The 18,008-nt window shown below is 39.5% G+C and overlaps 1 protein-coding gene across 12 annotated transcripts in view; it reads right to left on the bottom strand.

The window, feature by feature from the left end:
* Positions 1-17,168, bottom strand: part of EPB41L2 (erythrocyte membrane protein band 4.1 like 2) — a 202,950-nt gene extending 185,782 nt beyond the window's left edge. For 5 of the 12 annotated variants that reach the window (XM_012736607.3, XM_076002956.1, XM_076002958.1 and 2 more), the window contains exon 1: positions 17,013-17,165. The gene's annotated coding sequence lies outside the window, so the exon portion shown is untranslated. Of the gene's footprint in view, positions 1-17,012 lie in introns of all 12 variants that reach the window. The other 7 variants (XM_076002942.1, XM_076002955.1, XM_076002949.1 and 4 more) reach the window with 3 other exon arrangements.
* Positions 17,169-18,008: the final 840 nt, after the last annotated feature.

Here is an 18,008-nt window from a genome sequence, read left to right as displayed (position 1 = left end):
CAAAAGGTCAAGATGAAAAGTCTATTTATTGCAAATTTTGTCAAAAAGAAATTTGAAAGCCAGTGCTCAAAACCTAGCTCTCAACAAGTTGTCCACCCCAGTAAGTCTTAACTGCTGCCATTATTTCAACAGCTAGTTCCTCATGCACATTAGTTTCTCCTCACCTCAACAATCCAGTCACCCTACATGGACATGGTTTCAGTTTGTCAAAGCTTCCACTCATTTTTATTGAACAAATATATACTAAGTACATACTATGTACCCCTTAAAATGTGGTTATCTAAATACTCCAGGTCAATGAGAAATAATCTATCACAGCCCACATACACAAAATATTTCACACATTCATTTAAAAACTTTCTTTAAGATATTGGTAGAGATTCCTCTAAGTCATACAAGGATCCAGAATTCAAGATAAAGATTTGGCCTTGGGAGAGATTTTGAGTTAACAGATTATGATAGTAAGTAGAGTCTTGGGTGATAAAAATTAGTCAGGGCTAAGAATCAAAGGCTGAGGACAAAACCCTGGGAAATAAGAAAAACTAAAGAGATAATCAGAGGAAAAGAAGTCTGCAAAGGACAGAAGGAAAAGTAGGACAAAGAGCCGTAATATGTCAGGAGAGAATTTCAAAGACAATGTGGTTGGTCAACAATGTCAAAAGTTAATACGAGGGGAAAAACATATTCAATATATTTGACAACTAAAGAGGCCATCGTTGACCTAGAAAAGAGCAATTTCAATGGAGTGGTGAAACCAGAAGTGCCTGTGCTAAGGAATAAAAAGCATCCACTATTTTTTAATAAAGTTTCACACTGACAAGAAGACCAAGATTGCACAGCCTGTTTTAGAACTTATGTCATCATAATTTCAACTCATACCAAAGTCTTTTCAAAGAGCTTATGACAAAATATACTTAATCTTTATTTCCAAAAATTTCATAATATTTTAGCCCATTTTGTAGCTAACAAGACAATCTGTATAGGTTTCTCTACAAATTTCTGTAAAAACTGTAAATCTGATAAGCAGTTCCGTATTTATCATCATAAATACCACTGGCAAAAATATGTTGGATGGGAGATGGTCAGGGCTAAAATTTAACAAAACACCCACAGACCTCCATACACTTAATAGCTCTTTTTTTCCCCAAAGTTACTACGAAGATACCATGAAAGTTTTATCAATGTTCTGCCAAAATACTATGTCTATGTTTTTCTTTCCTTTTTAAAGGAAGGACACTTTAAATCACTTTCTCCAGAGAGACAAATGAAGGAGCCACAGACATCTTATATGAATTAGGACTTATTTCAGGACAAGAACCAAGACACCACCTCTCAAAAATCACACCTGACAACTGGAACCACTTAAGAGAAAAGAGAAACAAGAAGTAACATCACTTGCCCAATGTCACATTAGTAATTAGGGGACTGGGACTTGAGACTAGAATAATTTTCTTTCTAACCTCTGCTTCTTTTAGAAAAAGAATGAGGAAAAAACAGTATCAAGTACCTGGTTTGTTAAAATTCCACTTACTACAGCCTCAGGATAAACTCCTACAATATAGTCTATACTCTGAAGTACTAACCAGTGATGGCCAATGTTCCAATAATACACTTGTCATTTCAAGGTACTCAACTGAGACACAAGTTTTGACTTTTCAACAGTACTTTGAACTACTGGCTTCAACAGCCCCTTTGTGATTTGTCAACATTCCATCTTTTAAAAGAAAAGAAGGAAGACAGACATTGGCAGTTACCTTGCTCTCTACGTGCTTCCATTTTCCCTCTTCTCCCTTTATAACTAAAGCTAGTAAAGGAACATGAGTAGAATCTCATTAACTGCTTTCAAGTTTCTGAATGAAAACTACCCCCCAGTGATCAAATTATACCCTAATGCCATAGTGTAGTATTGGCTCTGGTTCAAGATAATTACCTCTGGGGCGGGGAGTGCAAATAGGAACAGGGTTGAAAGAGTTCACATATTCTTAGGGATAATGTAAGACAATGTTATGTAGACTCTGGAAACAGCCTGGGTTCAAATCCCTGCTCTGCCATTAATTGGCTAAGTAATCTTGATTAAGTTACTTAAACTTGTGGAGCCTCAGTTTTTTTATAGGGAAGCATAACAGTACCTACCCACAGAGTTACTGTGAGGATTAAATGAAAAATATATGTAAAAGTACTTACAGAACAGTGTCTGATGGATATTAAATATTCAAGAAATGGTACTTATTAATATTTTGTAACTCAACAAAGTAATGTCTTTATGAAGAAATTATATTATACTTTAATTGAATGTACAAATTGAAATGTAAACTATCCCCAACATCAAAATCCTGCCTGTTGTTTAGCAAAAGCACTTCAACTATTAACTGACTGTCAGCTGCAGCCATAATGTCAATAATTTACATAATGATTTCTGAACTAGTATATGATCAATGTTTAAGGCATGTACCTTCCCCACCATACTGCCAGACAGAACTATACACATGGTAGGCTGCTTTGATTTTATAATGTATAGTCCCATTAAAATAGTCAGCTAAAAAAAAATATTTTCCTTGGTCTAGTTCCAACAAACTGCCACCAAACTATGTTATACAAAAGAAGGAAAGAAAAGAGGGAGGGAGGGGAAAAAAGACAAAAGGAAACTCTAAAAACATTACAATCTAGCATGAACATATAAGCAGGAGCCATAGAGAAAACAATTTATACAACACCAACAATACTTTAAGAATACCCTAAAATTTGAAGATCAGTTTAGATTTGGTTTAGAAACTGTTAGGGCTTTTGGTTATATGTTTGGTTTTGTTCTTTTTTGTTTTTGTTTTTAGTACTAGCTAAAGCTTTCTCTATGTCCACAATGCTGCATTTAGGTGAAACTGCTTTCAGTGACCAAAACAATAAACAAGCCAACTGAATATGTCATAAATAAACTACTTTCTGTTATTCTACTAAATGAGTAATGATCATAAATGTTAATTTGGAGATCAGAAAGTATTAATAAAAAAGGGAGGGATAGGAATCTCACTTATTTACAAATGAAATCATATTATCTCTGAAATTTGCTTCAAAATAATCTGGGGGCTTGCTGGAAGTCAGGGATTGGATAGGAAATATGAGTGAAACAAGACTGGCCACGTGCTGTAATTGTTGAAGCCAGCTGAAGGTATATGAGGTTCATTACACTACTATTCTCTACTTCTGAATATATTTAAAATTTTCCCTAACAAAAAGTTAAAAAAGGCCGGGCGCGGTGGCTCACGCCTGTAATCCTAGCTCTCTGGGAGGCCGAGGCGGGCGGATTGCTCAAGGTCAGGAGTTCAAAACCAGCCTGAGCAAGAGCGAGACCCGTCTCTACTATAAATAGAAAGAAATTAATTGGCCAACTGATATATATATAAAATTAGCCGGGCATGGTGGCTCATGCCTGTAGTCCCAGCTACTCGGGAGGCTGAGGCAGTAGGATCGCTTGAGCCCAGGAGTTTGAGGTTGCTGTGAGCTAGACTGACGCCACGGCACTCACTCTAGTCTGGACAACAAAGCAAGACTCTGTCTCAAAAAAAAAAAAAAAAAAGTTAAAAAAAACACACTTTTCTATAACTGACAATAGTATGTTCTTTCTTACCAAAAAAACACTTCAATGTAGTCCGATACTATGGTAAAAACATGGCTTTTAAAAATCTAACAAAAAAAGTCTTTAAAAAAGAGCCACAATATCCTTCACTGCCATCATGTGTGCTACACAGAGCTAGTAACACACAGATCATAGATCTACAGAATGTTCTAGAATCTACCCTCGAGTCTTTTAATTTAAGCTTGCAGTACTGAGGATGAAAGTGAGCTGGCCTTGATTAAGTTGAAGCCACATCTGCACTACATATGCAGCCCACGTCTACAGTTCTTCATTGCAGAGCTGCAAAAGTTAAGAATATCTTCAACATACCTTTACTTTCCTGCTTTTGAGTGGAGGGAGGTAGGGGGAAGGAGGAATGTATTCACATTCCCATATGTGCATAATATAAAACAGACATTCTTGGCATTAAGGAAATTAAGACAGAGGCTTTACTGATGTTGATTTTAATGGCCAAGATCCAAAAACAATTCTAGTTACAAACTCGTGGATAAATTCTTGATTTCTTTGTCAGTGGACAAACCCAAACTCATCACTTGACACACTGACCTTTCCCACACACAATTTTTATCTACTTTATTAAGGAAAAGAAGCATTCCTTTTTCTCCTTAAGAGAAATGGATTAAAGAAAATTTTCTAAGGAATATGTTCATTTATTAGCAGCTTTTCTACCATTCTAAAAGCAATTACACAGAGAGTACTGGGAAAAAGTAAAAGATTATCATAATAAAAATGGGCTCCAAAAACCAAGGCTGAATATGAACCACTGCCACTGAACCACTGCTACATTTGCTTTTCAAATACTTGTGAAGGCATTTGGCATCATTTTGCCAATAATCCCATAGGACCTCTACTTCCTTGTTTTTTCAACAGTATTATAAAATGTTGACACATTTATTGAACTATTTTTGGAAGACCTAGGTCTGTCTACCTTCAGGGCTCAAGATACAACTATATAAAAGCTGCAGGTCATCCCTTTAGCTACAAAACTTGGCAGGCTTCCTGAATTCTCCAAGAAAACTTCAATTGGCAACTCTATTAACAGCAAAAAAAAAAAAAAAAAAAAAAAAAAACCACAGTGTAGGGAACAACTCTGGATACAAGGAGATCTTGGCTATGCCTCATGGTCCATTACTAAATTCTAAATGACTATGGATAAGTTTAACCTCTTCCTGGCTCTCTTTTCTGTCAGAACTATGGTACAAAATTATTTTAAAAAACAAATGGGAAAATGTTCTAAGCATTTATTTTGAAAAGAATAAAATACTTTACAAATAAAAACGATATTTAAAAAAAAAGAAAAACACCTAGAAATCTATGCCACAGTCAGCACAGTTTTATATCGTCATCTATGAAAAGAGAAAAATGTATAAAAGCATTGTGATTAAAGAAACCGTATTTTGAACCTCCCAATGTGTTCAAACTTCAGTTATTCATATTGCTGGTTTATAATTTTTGCCAACTCCACAGTCACTGTATTATTATTTAATACTTATCTTTAAATCAAGTTGGTTAAAAAAATTATAATATTTAATCTTTAGCCTTATGCTAAGTAATATCAATGAAATCACAGTTTTGAGGTACTTTAATATTTTTTCTGATGCAAACTGACATATATACTTAAACATTAAAAGAATAAGATCCATCTATGTACCACTACAAATCATTTAACATACCACTACACTCTAGGGAAATGCTCTCCTCACTTATTGCCTCCAATACCTTCTTCATTAATGAATAGCAGATTTGAACTTATAAATCTCTAAAACCCACTGGGAAACTTGACCAACACTTATCATATGCATATAGCCATAAGGTCTTCCTGGGGCTTCCTCAGACCCCACAGCCACTGCTAGCCTGCCAGGTTATTCAGAATCTCTCTTTTCTGTTTCACCTTCCCCAAATCTCATACACAAAAATCCCTAACATTTGCACATTCACAATAATGTAAATCCCATTCCTTATTTATACCCTATTTAGTAATGAAATTTTTCACCCTAACAGTATGTAACAGAAGCCACATGAGTTCAAAGGTTACTCTAATCCCCAGACTGTATTCAATAAACTCTAAAATAAGGTTGCCATGTCTTTTTTTGTTTGTTTGTTACCCTGGCTAGAGTGCCATAGTGTCAGCCCAGCTCACAGCAACCTCAAACTCCTGGACTCAAGCAATCCTTCAGCCTCAGCCTCCCAAGTAGCTGGGACTACAGGCATGCACCACCATGCCTGGCTAATTTTTTCTATATAGATTTTTAGTTGTCCAGCTAATTTCTTTCTATTTTTAGTAGAGATGGGGTCTCGCTCTTGCTCAGGCTGGTCTCAAACACCTGACCTCGAGCGATCCTCCCTCCTCGGCCTCCTAGAGTGCTAGGATTACAGGCATGAGCCAACACGCCCACTCACCCAGCCTAAGGTTGCTATTTCTGATAGATACATATTCACCACATTTGTTTTTATTGGATATTTTTAAATCTAGTTCAAGTATATATTTCTAAGAGTCTATACTAAACTAATCCTTGAAATATCACAGAAAAAAATATTGTAAATTTACTGAACTCTTCCTAGGAAGTACCTTCTTGTTAAATAACATATCAGTCATCTATTCCCATCCCCCCTAGATGTTGACTTTTCTGCATCTTTTTATACATAACTGAAGTTCAACCCAGCAGCTATGAAAAAATATATATTGCTTTATTATGGTTCCAGTCCTTACCAAATGTGAGCACCACAATAATCTTGTGAATTTTATTTTTAAGCAATTTAAAACCCCAAATACAGTGGATTGAACATAAGTTAATTTCTGCTTCCTCTCAAAACCACACTAAAATAACAGTAGGAAATTTTTTTTAAAAAAGGTACACATCCACCAAAAAACAACAACAACAACAACAACAAGGAGGTAACAACAGGCCAGCAAATAAGTCAATAGAATTTTGGAGGACAGAAAGAAAGCCTATGTACTTTCGTTTCTGTTTTGGTGGGAGCCTCCAAGAAACATGGGAATTGTTGAAAAAGCTCTGAGAGCCTTAGGAATCGGAGGTTCCAGGTACCTCTGAGGTCTGAGGTGTGAGAGAGCACTGAACACAGCCTTCAAAAAAGGCTTCAAAAGATGCCTTCAACATTTAAAAAGAAAGTAATCACTAACTTAGAACTCTATACACAACCTAACAATAAAAGCAATCAAATTGAGAGTAGAAAAAGAGTGAGACTCTGTCTCACTCTGTTGCCCTGGGTAGAGTGCAGTGGCATCATCACAGCTCACTGCAACCTCAAATTCCTGGGCTCAAGCAATGCTCCTTCTGCAGCCTCTCATGTAGCTGGGACTACAGAGTAGCTGGGATTATAGGCATGTGCCAAGATGCCCCAGTAATTTTTATATTTTCTATTTCTATCAAATTATTGATGCTAACAATAATTTTTCTATTTTTTTGGTAGAGATGGGGTCTTGCTCATGTTCAGGCTAGTCTCAAACACCTAAGCTCAAACAATCCTCCCACCATACAATCAAAGCACTTTACATGGCTCATGTAAGCTGGAGTATATAAGAGGAAGGAAGTTAGCAAAGGAGGCTAACTCAACCCAGGTAGAAAGTCAATAGGAATTATTAGGATTAGTATCATCATTCCCATTTTAGCAAGGAGAAAACGGATGCTCAGAAAGTTATAGTAATTTTCCCAGGTCAAACAGGTGGTAAATTAAAAAATAAAATAAAATGTAAAACTCAAGAAGCAGGAGTAGGCAATCAGCAAGATGACAGAATCAATAGTGCTTTCCCACACACACCAGAAACCTCAATTTGAATAATTATCCATGCGTAAAAATACCTTCACAGGAACTAAGGAAGGCAGACAGATGCTGTTAAATGGCTGTGAAACCAAACTGTGGGCTTCCAGTATGTCCCCTTCTCTCTCAGGAAATGTATAAACTTTTAACAAATAATAAAACATAAAAATATTGTTCTTTAAAAAGAAAACTCAAGAAAATCACATTATTTAGAGACAAAACACCAGAAAATAAAACCAAAAGTATTGAAAATGATTGCTTCTGGGGAGTAGAAATCTGTCAAGAAGGGAGCTAGGGCATGGGTGTGCTGCTTTTCCTTTTAGTCCCTGAAGTATTACCTGACTTCCTAAATCACACATTAGCACTCTGGGGAATGCCATCTGCAAGGCAAAAAAGTGTAAAACCACTGGAAATAAAGAAACTAGGGGTGGGGGGAATAGCCACTTTTTTTTTTTTTTTTTTTTGAGACAGGGTCTCTGTTGCCCCAGCTAGAGTAGAGTGGCGTCATCATAGCTCACTGCAACCTCAAACTCTTGGGCTATTCCTGCCTCAGTCTCCTGAGAAGCTGGGAACAGAAGCGCAGGCCACCACACCTGGCTAATTTTTCTATTTTTTGTAAAAATGGAGCCTCACTATATTGCTCAAGCTGGTCTCAGAATCCCAAAGTACTAGGATTACAAGCGTGAGCCACTGTGCCGGCCCACATTTTACTTTGATGTATTTTTATATTCTGGTTTATGTTTCTAACGTTGAAAAATCAGACTGGAAATATTACTCTACATGAAAAACAAGGTTACTCCCCATTCCAGTATGATTCAAGAATCACGCAACTAAAAGTAGTACTTGAGTATGCTTCATAATCACATCTTTACAAAAGAAACTGGGAGGCAAAATTCAAGCAAGAAAAGTAAGCCTGTCTTTTATAAAAGTTAGATACTGTAGACGTGGACAAATTCAAAAAACGTCAAGTTCTACTGAGTAATACCACCAAACAATTAAAAGCAATAAAACAGTTTTAACTATAAATAAGTTGGGTGCTCTTGAGCAATTTATTTAATTTTCAAGCCTCAAGTTTTTATCTACAAAATGAGCTGCATATCAGCTACTCCAAGGTATCCCTCTAAAATGGATTAGAGATGTTAACATATGCAAAACATCAACTATAGCACCAGGCTTATAATAGTTTATGCTCCAAAACAGTTAGTTTCCTTCCTTTTTAAAAATATGTTTATTGACTGTCAATGTTTCTGGCCTTACTTGATTACTTACAATAGAACCTAGAACAAAGCCAACCCATTGAGCATAAAATGTACTTGTCTAGGACAAGTACTTGTTCAACAAAGCTGCTGCTATGAAAGCACTGGAGCCTTGGAGGTTGTAGGCAAATCAGGGAGAAGTGTCAAAAAGATGCCCACACCTATGGAGGGAAGGAAGAAAGAAAAGACAGAGAAAAAGAAAAATACTTAAAGAAATAGTAAAAAAAGAAAGATGCAGAAAAGAAAGAAATGGAATTAGACTAAGTCTCTAGATCCAATTATCAATCTGAAGAAAATTACAGAGGACAGTGGAACAGGTTAACTACACCACAAGGTTGAAATAAGCAAAATTAAAAAATGTGGGAAATAATACAGAACCACCAATTAAGTTTCTTCAACAAACAAATTGCAAGAAAAACCAGAGATGAAGGGGCAACTATAGCTTATTAATCTTGAAAGATACGTCAACAAACTAAAATGTGTGGCTTTTAACTGGATCTTGACTGAAACAAACTTTTTCAAAAATTGATACTTGAGATAATCGGAGACTAAAATACCAATGAGATATTTGATGCTATTAAGGAATTTTTAATGTGATGATGGTATTCCAGTTATGTTTACAAAATAGTGTTCATCTTATAGACTTACATAATAAAATATTAAATAATGAAATGAAAAAATCTTTTTAAAAAGCCAAATAACATACAAATAGGGTACAGATACTGGCTACAGGAATATAACACTAGGTTTCAGAGAACCAAGCAATTTGTTTAAGAGCAGTTAAGTCATGAAGTCTAAGACAAAACCAGAAAGAGCATACCCTCCACATGTTTCTAAAGACCTACTGCATACAGAGCACTTATTAATGGGTTCCATAAACTATGACTCTGACAGTGACCCAAAGGTCATTTTTCACAAAAGGAGAGGCAGGAAATGACTGCTGGCCTACAAGGTAGAAAGCCCCATTGCCAGCAACACCCACTTTAACATCATACTGATCTAGGCCATTCTGAATCTTTCAATTGATATTTAGTAAAAGAGGTGCAAACTCAACAGTCTAAAGGAGTCAGATATCTAATGCGAACGAATGAAATAGTTTGGGGTAAGATGAAAGGAACTGGGAGGAACTACTGGGAGGAACTGCAACAAAGTAGGAAGAAGATGACCCCTGGGATGGAAATCACTAAACTCTAGCTGACAGTGCTCGCAAAGGAGGAGCACAGGCCCGTGCTGCCATAATCCTCCAGTTTTTCCAGCCTAAAATAAAAATATTTATGTGAAACCTCCTGATTTCTTAATGTTGGCAACTAATTTAGAGTTAAAACACTATTTTAGTGGAAAATATATCTGCAGATCTATTTCACACATAAAAATAGGTATATCAGATGTATAAAGGTCATACTTTAATGCCACATACAGAAGTTTAAACATTATCAGTAAACATTCCACTAATAGCCTTATTTCAGCAAGCTTGCTGCAGTTATAGAGAGAAGTTACAGCATATGCACACAAATTTACATTTAGAATCAGTAACCTGTGGAAAAGACTACATTTTCCATGTTACTGAAACTAGATCCCAACCGCTTTGCCATATATATGCTCTTTTACACATTACCAAAAAGGATGAAGTTTGTTAGAACAGGGTTTTCTAAAAGCTCAAAAATTCTAGAGATACTATACTGAAATTGTCAAAAAGTAGTTTTAACTTGTGATCACCATAGGAAATTACAGTTTCATATCAAAGACTATATTTCCACATAGATAATTACTCCTGACCACTGCAAAAAAATTTGCTTACCACATATTCATATCAAAGATTATACTTCCACATAATTATTCCTGACCATTGCAAAAAATTTGCTTACCACATATTCACCAGCAACCAACCCACTAGGTCTTTCTTAACCTAACAATTTTCACAGATGCCAGGCACTCTGTGAAGCATTTTATAAGCATTAGCTCATTTAATCCTCATATAACTCTGGGGTAGGTATGATTTTTAACCCCATACTAAAGGACATGAGGCTGTGAGCAATAATTTGCTCCAGGTCACACTGGCCTATGCTGTTACTGATCCCTTCTAATCAATATTTCCATCAAAGAAATTTCTGAGGAAATAAAAGCACATTCATTAAATTCACAGGTAAGAATATGAGTGGCCAAGATTACATCCGAATTCAGTTTAACCTCAACAATTGGGTAAAGGGACAAATGAAAGACTTCAACTGAATGGAAATAAGCATAATAAGGCATGAGAGAGGGGAAAAAAAATCCATGATGAAAGTGTAACAAGCTAACATGGAAAAATATAAAAAATAAAATAATACTTCTTAAGACTTTGATCTCCTAATTTCAAAAAATAAGAACTTAATTAGATTAGGGCTCACCTTTTCTGTTTCCCAAAACCCTTTCATAAACTGCTTCCCAAATTATCTCTCTCTCAGTGTCTCATTCACTCACTTGCAGGTACATACCTCTTGACTTACAATCTCAGGCAGTTTATGAACCTCTGCGTTCTCCAGTCCCCACCCCAGGTCAAATGATCTCCAAACCCCCTTCTGGCCCTCAAGGTAAATGAACCTAAGGTTAAAAACAAGTAGCCTCATTGGACAAAAAGGCAAAGAACCAAAGAATTATGGCAAAGTATAAATTACATTTTAATTTCAAGTCTTCAAGCTACTGGGATGTATACATATATTGGTAGAATATAGGAAACTCTGAAAAATATAATTAAATTTAGCACTGTTGTTACATTGGTGGTAGGTCCAGCTCTGAAGCCCATCAGGAGATCTGGAAACCTGAACTGGGGGCTTGGAAAAGGTGATTAGAGAGTTGATAAACTGATCTATATTACAAGTTTTTAAAACCATAATTATCCTGGAAAAAAGGCAACATAAATCTTTTAGGTATTTGAAAATTCTTTCATGAAGGTTTATGGTGAGGCTACAAGAGCAAAACAAGAGGAAGCTGGCTTTTCAATTATACCACTTAAGATTAAGTTTAGATACCCGGAACTTCCCTAACTGACCAAGGCAATAACGTCCTATGGTGATAAAACAGTGATAAAATCAACTTTGGGAGCTTTTACACACCCTCTGGCTTCTAACCTAGAAAGAACTAACCGATTGCCATGATGCCAGATTTAGTTATATATGTAAAATATCAACTTGGCTATCTAAAGCCAAACCTTACTTAACAACACAGCTCAGATCTCATAAAAGATGATTTCTTTGTCCTCAAATTATTCCAGATTAGCATAAAGATTATTGGGAAGGCTGGGCACGGTGGTTCACGCCTGTAATCCTAGCACTCTGGGGGGCTGAGGCGGGAGGATTGCTCGAGGTCAGGAGTTCGAAACCAGCCTGAGCAAAAGCGAGACCCCCCATCTCTACTATAAATAGAAAGAAATTAATTAGCCAACTAATATATATAGAAAAAAAAATTAGCCGGGCATGGTGGCACATGCCTGTAGTCCCAGCTACTTGTGTGGCTGAGGCAGGAGGATTGCTTGAGTCCAGGAGATTGAGGTTGCTGTTAGCTAGGCTGACGCCACGGCACTCACTCTAGCATGGGCAACAAAGTGAGACTCTGTCTCAAAAATAAAATAAAATAAAATATTAAAAAAAAGATTATTGGGGAGACAATCCATATACATTTAGACCTTAATGGCTATAATATGCTAGAGTGAAAAAAATACCAAATTTCCAAGAGGTATCTGAAGTGAAAACATGTTTCCATTTTAAAGATAACTGAGAACATGAAATTAGTTCAATTTTAATCTTTTGGTGGGTGGGGGGAACCAGAAGCAGCATGGATACCTTCATAGCCACATGACATCTATTCCAATATCAAGGAGTAAGAGACATCGCTTTAAAAATGAGAAAATTTAGAAAGCCCCTGAAATTCTCATTAAAATAAATACCATCCCCAACACAAGGGAAATAATGTACAGATGATCTCCCTTTCCAGGCATGAAAAACACACATCTAAGAAACCTACACAGATTCCAAGCCAACCACAAAACAAGGGGGAACAATATCCAGTGGTAAAATAAAGCAAATCTTCTATATGAAATATTACATACATAGTATTTCTATGTGAAACATGACCAGTTTCTACAAAGTCAACTCCAACTTTCAAGGAATCTTTACCAAAAGCACCTCTATTATATAAAGTTTTAGTGAATTAATTCATCAAGTATTTATTAAATACAAACAATGTACAGGTGCTTCACATAGCAAATATATATAATATCCCCTTTCATATGAAAGATGTACACATACATATTTTATAGAAAAAAACTACCAAAAAAAAAAAAAAACTATCAGTTAAAACTATCAATCATTTCCAGATAACAGAGATGATTTATGTCTTTCCTTTTTGGCTTACCTGTGATTTCTAAATAACTATAATACTCATAGCTAGACCAGGCAAGGTGGCTCACACCTGTAATCCCAGCACTTTGGGGGTCTAAGACAGGAGGATAGCATGAGGCCAGGAGTTCAAAACCAGCCTACACAACATAGCAAGACTCCATCTCTACAAAAAATTGAAAAAAGAATTAGCCAAGCGTGTGCATGCCTATAGTCCCAGCTACTCGGGAGGCTGAGGCAAGAGGATCACTCAAGCTCAACGCTGCAGTGAGCTAAGATTGTGCCACTGCCTTCCAACCTAGGCAATAGAACAAGATCCTGTTTCTTAAAAAAAAAGAAAAAACTAATAGAGAACTTGGAGGCCATTTCCCTATAGATAATGTGATACCAGGCATTGACTCCATTTTAGATTTTAGTCTGGGGCATTGCCCAGGCAGGGAATGATAGAAATCTTATGAATATCAAGTTGCTGGTTTATGCCAAAACATGGCATTCCCAAAGGATGCTCTGTCTAGAATCTGTGGGGGAATCATATACAAATCTCCTATTTATTCAGGCTTTCCAAAGAGGCTGGAAATGTTTGTGTGTTGAGGGGAGGGGACAACGGCTGAGAGTGGATTTGCTGACTCCTAACGGTTCAGCCCTGATTCCAAGCTTCTATAAAAGAGCAGTAAATGAGGGTTTGGCTACCATTTGCTGACTACTGAAGCCAGCATAAACATTTACTTAAGGCTTTGAAATCTGTAAGGGTACCCAGTGGTTAGATGCAGCAATTCTGAATCTGAAAAAAACAAACAAGACCACTGAAAATGTTTCTAAATAAAGGTGGGGTGGAGGAGGCAGGCACATTTCCTTTGTTTTCTACAAGTAAACAATACAGATTTTAGAAATGAAAAACTGTGACTGTCAGTGGTATTGATCCCTATAAACTGCATAATTCATACTTTTCAAAAAAAGCCCACACATAGCTTTTAAACAGACCATTTCAGTTCAAAAAAGAAAGAAAAAGGCCTATGCTTTCCTGTGGAAACAGAAACAAAATCAAACCTTCAAAAATATTTAGCATTCTGCTATATAAAATATAAATCCCATATTCCTAAATAAAATGGCAAAGATATAACTTTTGTGGCTCCCTAGCCACAGGAATGAGAGTGGTGATTCAGAATAGAACCTGATGTTAAACTTAACTATACTATATTACTAATTACAGACAAATTTTACCAATAAATATTTTGGTTGAGACTGCTTTGTCATCTTTGCAAATATTTTTAGTTGAAAGCAACTGGTTGGGTAGTACACGTGGACATGGTTCTGATTTCTAAATATCTATTTTTACATTCTGGTCACTGGTTAGGTTTTCTAAATTTGATTCTTTAGAACTAGTAATTTGGAAAGGATAAGCCACAAGAACCTTATATTAAGAAGCAAATGATCTGACGAGGTCACCGACTCGGATCAGCACAAAGTTAACCTGGAAATCAACAAGTGCTTACAAATCTAATGTTGAACCCAGATAGTCACTGACTCCCAAGGAATACTATATTCATGAGCAAATTGTATTAAAGCTATCATCTCTCAAAACATAGCAACTGCTATCTGAATGTCCTCGTTTCATACTTGCATAGTTACTTTTTGGTGGGTCTCCTTCGGATTCACCTCATAAAACTCCAAATTTGCTTCTTTCTACTGGGACTTAACATTTCAGATTTTAAATACACATACCCCCTGCAGCAAAATATTCCATGGCAGTTTAAGTTTTTATACAAGTTAGCAAAAATTTTACTAAAATTCTAGCTTTGTTAAATGATTTTTCAATCACTTTTAAACAATCTCCATCCGATTTAGATCTCAAGAGTTTGAGGATTGGTGGTTCGATTCATCCACATATTTTCTTTCGAAGGTTTTTGCACACAGTGCTCTTAACTACTTGGATTAGAGGTAAAAGATTAAAGAACTGTTATGACTAGATCTTTCTTAAAGAGGGATGTCTTAAAAGGAAAGACACTGTCCCCTCCAGTTACTCTAAATGAGCAGCCTCTTGTTCTCAGCGGTCTGTCTGCACACAAGACCACTACTGACTTCAGTGGGAATTCTGCCCAAGAAGTGAGAAAGACAGGATAGGATTAAAATAGCCCTAAATCCACACCATTGTTCCAATCCATTACCACTTGTACAGTTCTCCAATAACCTCCAAAGAGTAGATAGCTGAGATTTGTGATGGTTCTCAAATTGAATTACAGGAATGATCACTAGAGCTCTGACAAGTGACACAGCACAGCTCTTTAAAAGTTGTGTCAAACTCACAGCCTGATGCATGTACTGGGTTGGCCCTTATCACAAGTCAAGACTTCACTGCAACCCAACCCCATTTGTGGCTACAGCAGCAATCCAGTGATTGGATTGCTGCAATGAGCCTGCAAAGGGAAACTGAATAGGATTAAGTACTATCAGTTCCCCAGTAAAACTTGTTCAAAGCTTGAGAATTCTAAATCCCAGCACCTGCAGGGAAGAGATTGACTCAATTTCCCTCAAGTGTTAAACCCAAAAGGAAATGTGACAGGACACCGACCAAAATGCTCAATAGTGTTATAAAATTCTCAATAGTGTTATAAAACAGAATACAGAAAAAAAATGTATTTCGATGAAAGAATAAAAACAAGGGGAAAAATAGAGAACTGAAGAAAATAAAAGAATGAGGGGAAACTGTGAAAGTCATTTTTTAAAAAAGAAAAACTTTTATCGGTAACAAGAGGAGCAAGGCGCCTGGCACACACATGCTATTTCAGATGCAAGAAGTTCAAGTAACTGAGGAAAGCTGTGATTCAGAAAACATAAAATAAATCCACAGCTCGTCTAGCTTCCACCTTTCCTCCCACCCATGCAGGGCTCTTAAAAATAGTGGCAGCTGTGCGGAGACGGGGAAATTCAAAGAAAGGCGTCCTAGGTCAGTAAGGAGGGTTCCACACAGAGACCCCTCCCAAAAATAACAGACCCTAGGCGGGAGCTCTTCCCACCAAACCTTTAAAAAAAAACAAAAAACTTGACCTTCGTTAGGTTAGCGATCTGGGAAGCACAATGACTGACGTCCCACCGCAGACGTCCCGGCTGCTAGCTAGGGGCCGCGTCTCCGCGTGGGGATGGGGTCCCCGGGGTCAATCCGAACCCTGCCCGCTCCGTTAAGTTCTCCTCTTCCTTCCCTGCTTCTCACCTGAAAATGCTCCCAACCCACTGCTCCCAGCGCAAGAGGAGAGAAATAAGATGTGTGTGGTGAGACTGCCTGGGTGTCGGAATGGTAAGGACCCGAGCACGAAGCGCGCGTCCCTCTCCGCAGCTCCCACACAGCTCAGGCAGCAGCCGGGCGCGAGCCGACGCCGGGCCCGACCCGCGCCGCGCGTGGCGCTGGCACGCTGCCCTCGCCCAGCTCCCCGCAATCCCCACGCGCGCGACAGGCCCGCACCCCCCTCCCAACCATCTTCCTGACGGGCGCCGCCGCGGCCGAGTCCCCGCAGCCCCCGCGCGCCCGGGATGGAGCCGGATTTCTCCCGCTGCTGCTCCACGGGGCCCGGACGCGTGACCCCGAGCCCACGGCACCCCGGCGGGGACGGCTCAGTCCTCACCATGCCCCCACCCTCCAGGCTCTGCCAGGACGGGGCCCCGATTCCCGGGAAGGGGAAAGAGGGGAAACGCGGGGGAGCGGGGAAGCGGGAATCCGGCCTGAAGCAACAGGACCCGGACCCCCGGGCGGGAATCCGGCCCGGCAGAGAAGGGGAGGGAGAAGAGAGGGAACTGCAGAAAATCCCAAAGCCGGCCCCCTTCTCCCCACCCCCACCCCCACCCCCAGTGGGACCGTCCCGCCACCGCTTCCTGCCCGGGATCAGCTTCCCAGCAACAGCCTGAGGAAAAATCCGAGCCACCCCGGCAACTCCGCAGGGACTAGTCGCCCGGCCGGTGCAGCCCCGCACGCCTCCTCACCCCGACGCCGCGCCTCAGGAGCTCGCTCGCCGCGGGGACCCGTCCCGCTCTGGTCCCAGCCGCCGACCAGCGGCGCCTGCCTCCTCCCTCCGCTGGGTTTCAAATTGAAATTCCCTGGCTGGGGCCGTCAGAGGACCCGGCGCGCCGGCCCCGCCCCCTCGCGGCGGAAGCCCCTCCCGCGCCCCCGCCGGACGCGCCCCCGGCACGGAAACCCCCGCGGGCCGGCCACGCCCCCAGCGCCAGGCCACGCCCCCGCCCGGTCGGGGGCCCCTCCCCGCGGGATTCGCCAGCGGCTGGGTACCCCCCTCTGGAAGGACCTATTTCACTCCCAGGGCCGCCCGGGATAGTGACAGCTAATGCCTGTGTGCTAGGCGGCCTCACCTAAGAGTCCCGGCCTTAAACGTCCTCTCAACTTTTAAAAGTTATTTCTGCAAAGTGCTTTCACTGACTAAACCTCCATTGAGCGCATGTTCCGTGGTAGACACTAGAGTAGGCCCTGGAGATGCAAAGTAAGGAAAGCTGGGTGTCCCTCGGTCTAGAGTGGAAAAGTGCTTTCACAGAAAGGGCATTGAAAAGGAACCATTTATTCTTCCCGTGGGAGGGACGGGAGGAGCTGGGGAAACCCCACGGAGGAAAGGCTTTTATGCTCAACCCTAGGAGTGAGTAGGATTTCTCCCTGGCAAGGCCTGGGAACCTGGATTGCAGAGCGTGACATGGCTGAAGAAGAATCTGGAAAGTTTGGGGCCAAACTGTGGAAAGCCACAAGTGTACACACACACACACACACAAAATAGCCTTCCGGTTCTTTTCTTTTGTATAATTTTGCCTCTGTGTCTCAGATTCTACTTAGGTCATCTTTTCTGAATGCATGTCAAACAGGGTGTGCAGCTCACTGCCTCTAGCTAGCATCGGCCACATGTGGACCTTTTGTCATTTGCCTCTGCCCACCTCTAGTGAGGTCTTCAGTGATTCCACCTCAGCCAAAGTCGAGTCTCC

Source organism: Microcebus murinus, chromosome 5 (genome assembly GCF_040939455.1).
Source record: "Microcebus murinus isolate Inina chromosome 5, M.murinus_Inina_mat1.0, whole genome shotgun sequence".
Classification (NCBI taxonomy): domain Eukaryota; kingdom Metazoa; phylum Chordata; class Mammalia; order Primates; family Cheirogaleidae; genus Microcebus; species Microcebus murinus.
Note: the sequence above shows the minus strand (reverse complement) of the source record. Positions and strands in the feature narration are given on the sequence as shown.